Here is a 6,562-nt window from a genome sequence, read left to right as displayed (position 1 = left end):
CCCGATCACACGCAAACACAATTTACTTTCATAGCAGTCACACACAAACAACATGATCACTTTGCACATTGTATAATTACTTCTCGCACTTCTTGCATCTCCTCTCACCTTTTCCCTTCACATGTGGACTTCAGTGCACAACACGTCAGCGACCAGGTGAAAAAACCTTTTCAAAACTAATGTTTTTGACCGTTTACTAAAACAACTACTGACTTAACCATGGAGTTACTGCAAGTCAGCACAAAGACAACAGGAGCACTGCCTCCGCTATTCCAGCACCATTTCAACTTAAACATTTAAACATCAGTTTACATACACTTAGGTTAGAGTCATTAAAACTCGTTTTTCAACCACACCACAATTTTCTTGTTAACAAACTACAGTTTTGGCAAGTCGGTTAGGACATCTACTTTGTGCATGACACAAGTAACTTTTCCAACAATTGTTTACAGACAGCTAATTTCACTTATAATTCACTTTATCACAATTCCAGTGGATCAGAAGTGTACATACACTAAGTTGACTGTGCCTTTAAACAGCTTGGAAAATACCAGAAAATTATGTAATGGCTTTTGAAGCTTATGATAGACTAATTGACACCCTTTGAGTCAATTTGAGGTGTACCTGTGGATATATTTTAAGGCCTACCTTCAAACTCAGTGCCTCTTGCTTGACATCATGGGAAAAAAATAAAAAATAAATCAGCAAAGACCTCAGAAAGAAAATTGTAGACCTCCACATGTCTGGTTCATCCTTGGGAGCATTTTCCAAATGCCTGAAGGTACCACGTTCATCTGTACAAACAATAGTACGCAAGTATAAACACCATGGGAACACGCAGCCGTCATACCGCTCAGGAAGGAGACGCATTCTGTCTCCTAGAGATGAACGTACTTTGGTGCGAAAAGTGCAAATCAATCCCAGAACAACAGCAAAGAACCTTGTGAAGATGATGGAGGAAACGTGTACAAAAGTATTTATATCCACAGTAAAACAAGTCCTATATCGAAAAAACCTGAAAGGCCGCTAAGCAAGGAAGAAGCCACTGCTTATAAACCTCCATAAAAAAGCCAGACTACGGTTTACAACTGCACATGGGGACAAAGATTGTACTTTTTGAAGAAATGTCCTCTGGTCTGATAAAACAAAAACTAGAACTGTTTGGCCATAATGACCATCGTTATGTTTGGAGGAAAGCCAAAGAACATTATCCCAACCGTGAAGCACAGGAGTGGCAGCATCATGTTGTGGGGTGCTTTGCTGCAGGAGGGACTGGTGCACTTCACAAAATAGATGGCATCATGAGGCAAGAAAATGATGTGCATATATTAAAGCAACATCTCAAGACATCAGTCAAGAAGTTAAAGCTTGGTCACAAATGGGTCATCCAAATGGACAATGACTGCAAGCATACTTCCAAAGTTGTGGCAAAATGGCTTAAGAACAACAAAGTCAAGGCATTGGAGTGGCCATCACAAAGCGCTGACCTCAATCCTATAGAAAATTTGTGGACAGAACTGAAAAGGCATGTGCGAGCAAGGAGGCCTACAAACCTGACTCAGTTACACCAGCTCTGTCAGGAGGAATGGGGCAAAACTCACACAACATTTTGTGGGAGGCTTGTGGAAGGCTACCCAAAACATTTGACCCAAATTAAACAATTTAAAGGCGATGCTACCAAATACTAATTGAGTGTATGTAAATGCCTGACCCACTGGGAATGTGATGAAATAAATCAAATATGAAATAAATCATTCTCGTATTATTCTGACATTTAAAATAAAATAAAGTGGTGATCCTAACTGACCTAAGACAGGGAATTTTTACTAGGATTAAATGTCAGAAATTGCAAAAAACTGAGTTTAGATGTATTTGGCTAAAGTGTATGTCAACTTCCGACTTCAACTCTATGCTTAATTTAATACACTGAAACAAACTTAAAGATACCAATATACCTACCTCATCCTCATATTGTTTTTATTTACTTTTTTGCTCTTTTGCACACCAGTATTTCTACTTGCACATCATCATCTGCACATCTATCACTCCAGTGTTCATTTGCTAAATTGTAATTACTTCACTACTATGGCCTATTTATTGCCTTACATCCTCACACCATTTGCACATGCTGTATATATACTTTTTCTATTGTGTTATTGACTGTATGTTTGTTTATTCCATGTGTTGTTGTTTGTGTCACATTGCTTTGCTTTGCTTTATCCTGGCCAGGACATCCTACAGAAGTTGTCATAGTTACTGTGTAAGTCTATGGAAGGGGTTGAGAACCATGAGCCTCCTAGGTTTTGTATTGAAGAGGAGGACAGAAATGTTATGTACAGTTATGGACACAGAGGAGGACAGAAACTAGCTGTCCTCTGACTACACCATGGTGCTACATTACAGAATGCTGTTGAGGCTACTGTATACCTTAATTTTTTTTAAATTGTACCTTTATTTTACTAGGCAAGTCAGTTAAGAAGAAATTCTTATTTTCAATGACGGCCTAGGAACAGTGGGTTAACTGCCTGTTCAGGGGCAGAACGACAGATTTGTACCTTGTCAGCTCGGGGATTTGAACTTGCAACCTTCTGATTACTAGTCCAACACTCTAACCACTCGGCTACCCTGCCGCCCCACACTGTATTTATTATTGCAAAACAGTGTGTTTTAATACATTATTTGGTGAAGTGAATATATTTAATATAGTTTTATCTAAAACATGTTTACTTTTTTAATGTTTCAGAAATGTTTTTTCTTCTGAAATTCACTGAGGTGGATGGTCCTCTGAGGAGCCTCCACTGCCTGCAACTCTTCTGCAGTAAAATCGCACAATCCCAAGTACTTCTCTGCAGCTCCCACCACAACCTCTATTTTCTGTGACTGGCTATAAACTCTAAGAAACCCCCTTCCTGAAACATACAGTATATTATTCCCATCACTCATTTGACCTCGGCCTACTCACAGGAATCCTTTCAGGATCCCTCGCCATCTACCCGTCTTCCTCTACTATTCTCTTCACTGCCTCAGCATACGACACCTTCTGTACTACTCTGATCCTGGCAACATCAACCTGCCTTTCTTTAACCGGACACCTCCGATCTGCAGCACAATGGGCACCCCCACAGCTTACACGCACAACGTTTTCCACCGATACTGCACAGTCCTTTGTCTCATGCCCTCCTGCACACTTCTAACATGGTGTGCATAGGAATCTCCTCCTACACACTCCTGCAACATGACCAACACCTAAAACACCATAATAGTTTGGGACAAAAGCTCTCATGGGATAAATGACATATCCTTACTTGACCTTGTCAAGCAAAGACTGCATCAAAACTCAGCAGGACAGATAGTGTCCTCTCCATTTCATCACACTCTCCACCGGGTCATCATCGCTAGCACACACTCCAGCAGGTATATCTCACTGGTCACCCCCAAAGCCAACTCCTCCTTTGGTCGCCTTTCCTTCCAGTTCTTTGCTGCCACTGACTGGAATGAACTGCAAAAATCACTGAAGCTGGAGATTCCCATCTCCCTCACTAGCTTTAAGAACTAGCTGTCAGAGCAGCTCACAGATCACTGCACCTGTTCATAGCCCATCTGTATACAGCCCATCTATCTACCTCATCCCCACACTGTATTTATTTATTTTGCTCCCTTTGCACCACAGTATCTCTACTTGCACATCCATCTTTTGCACATCTACCATTCCAGTGTTTAATTGCCATATTGTAATTACTTCGCCACCATGGCCTATTTATTGCCTTAACTCCCTTATTTGACCTAATTTGCACTCACTGTATATAGACTTTGTTTTCTTTTTTTCTACTGTATTATTGACTGTATGTTTTGTTCATTCCATGTGTAACTCTGTGTTGTTGTATGTGTCAAACTGCTATGCTTTATCTTGGCCAGGTCGCAGTTGCAAATGAGAACTTGTTCTCAACTAGCATACCTGGTTAAATAAAGGTGAAATAAAATAAATAAATCGCACTAAACAGTGGGCGTCACAGTTGATCTTCCTCCACACTTAACGCCACCCCAGTTATCACTGAATTGTTCCTTTGTAGAACGTTCCTTATTGCAACAAAATTATGTTGGAAACTGTGTTTTTCAAATAAATGATGATTGCTGAATACTTTTGAAGGTACGTATGTGATGTCATCATGTAAGTATGAACTCCACTCCACATTTCATTCTAAATTCCTACTACTTGCAACAACAACAAAAAATCAACGATACAAATAATGTTTCTTTGCAGGACAAGGATTGGCCTGACTTTCAAGAATGCCTGAATTGCTTCGCCTTGATTTTCTGGTTGGCTGGCAAGCGTAACAATTTAGAAGTTGATCCTGTAGTTCAGGGTTTCCCATCCTCAGCCCCCCCGCCCTGGGTGCACATTTCGTTTTTTTGCCCTATCATTACACAGCTGTTTCAAATAACCAACTCATCATCAAGCTTTGATTATATGAATCAGCTGTGTAGTGCTGGGGAAACAAACCTGGATTTTCTGACGGGCCGCCTCCTGGTTGTGAATGTAGGAAACAACATCTCCACTTCGCTGACCCTCAAAACTGGGGCCCCACAAGGGTGCGTGCTCAGCCCCATCCTGTACTCCCTGTTCACCCATGACTGTGTGACCATGCACGCCTCCAACTCAATCATCAAGTTTGCAGAAGACACAACAGTAGCGGGCTTGATTACCAACAATGACGAGACAGCCTACAGGGAGAAGGTGAGGGCGCTCAAACTGTGGTGTCGGGAAAACAACCTCTCACTCAACGTCAACAAAACAAAGGAGATGATCGTAGACTTCAGGAAACAGCAGAGGGAGCACCCCCCATCCACATCGAAGGGACAGCAGTGGAGAAGGTGGAAAGTTTTAAGTTCCTCTGTGTACACATCACAGACAAACTGAAATGGTCCACTCACACAGCCTCTTCAACCTCAGGAGGCTGAAGAAGTTTGGCTTGTCACCCAGAATCTTGACAAATTTTTACAGATGCACAATCAAGAGCATCCTGTCGTGCTGTATCACAGCCTGGTACGGCAACTGCACCGCCCTCAACCGCAAGGCTCTCCAGAGCTGCACAACTCATCACCGGGGGCAAACTACCTACCCTCCATGACACATACAGCACCGGATGTCACAGGAAGGCCAAAAAGATCATCAAGGACAACAACCAACTGAGCCTGTCCACACCACTACTATCCAGAAAGTTTTGTCAGTACAGGTGCATCAAAGCTGGGACCAAGAGACTGAAAAACAGCTTCTATCTCATGGCCATCAGACTGCTAAACAGCAATCACTAACTCAGAGAGGCTGCCGCCTACATTGAGACCCAATCGCTGGCCACTTTAATAAATTGATCACTAGTCACTTTAAACAATGCCACTTTAATCATGTGTACATATCTTACATTACTCAAATCATACAGTGGGGAGAACAAGTATTTGATACACTGCCGATTTTGCAGGTTTTCCTACTTACAAAGCATGTAGAGGTCTGTAATTTTTATCATAGGTATACTTCAACTGTGAGAGACCGAATCTAAAACAAAAATCCAGAAAATCACATTGTATGATTTTTAAGTAATTAATTTGCATTTTATTGCATGACATAAGTATTTGATACATCAGAAAAGCATAACTTAATATTTGGTACAGAAACGTTTGTTTGCAATTATGGAGATCATACGTTTCCTGTAGTTCTTGACCAGGTTTGCACACACTGCACCAGGGATTTTGGCCCACTCCTCCATACAGATCCTTCAGCTTTCGGGGCTGTCACTGTACAATACAGACTTTCAGCTCCCTCCAAAGATTTTCTATTGGGTTCAGGTCTGGAGACTGGCTAGGCCACTCCAGGACCTTGAGATGCTTCTTACAGAGCCACTCCTTAGTTGCCCTGGCTTTGTGTTTCGGGTCGTTGTCATGCTGGAAGACCCAGCCACGACCCATCTTCAATGCTCTTACTGAGGGAAGGAGGTTGTTGGCCAAGATCTTGCGATACATGGCCCCATCCATCCTCCCCTCAATACGGTGCAGTCGTCCTGTGCCCTTTGCAGAAAAGCATCCCCAAAGAATGATGTTTCCACCTCCATGCTTCACGGTTGGGATGGTGTTCTTGGGGTTGTACTCATCCTTTTTCTTCCTCCAAACACTGTGAGTGGAGTTTAGACCAAAAGGCTCTATTTTTGTCTCATCAGACCACATGACCTTCTCCTATTCCTCCTCTGGATCATCCAGATGGTCATTGGCAAACTTCAGACAGGCCTGGACATGCACTGGCTTGAGCAGGGGGACCTTGCGTGCGCTGCAGGATTTTAATCCATGACGGCGTATTGTGTTACTAATGGTTTTCTTTGAGGCTGTGGTCCCAGCTCTCTTCAGGTCATTGACCAGGTCCTGCTGTGTAGTTCTGGGCTGATCCCTCACCTTCCTCATGATCATTGATGCCCCACGAGGTGAGATCTTGCATGGAGCCCCAGACCGAGGGTGATTGACTGTCATCTTGAACTTCTTCCATTTTCTAATAATTGCAGCAACAGTTGTTGCCTTC

This window comes from Oncorhynchus mykiss, chromosome 5, assembly GCF_013265735.2.
Source record: "Oncorhynchus mykiss isolate Arlee chromosome 5, USDA_OmykA_1.1, whole genome shotgun sequence".
Classification (NCBI taxonomy): domain Eukaryota; kingdom Metazoa; phylum Chordata; class Actinopteri; order Salmoniformes; family Salmonidae; genus Oncorhynchus; species Oncorhynchus mykiss.
The sequence above is the reverse complement of the archived record's forward strand: the minus strand, read 5'-3'. Positions refer to the sequence as shown.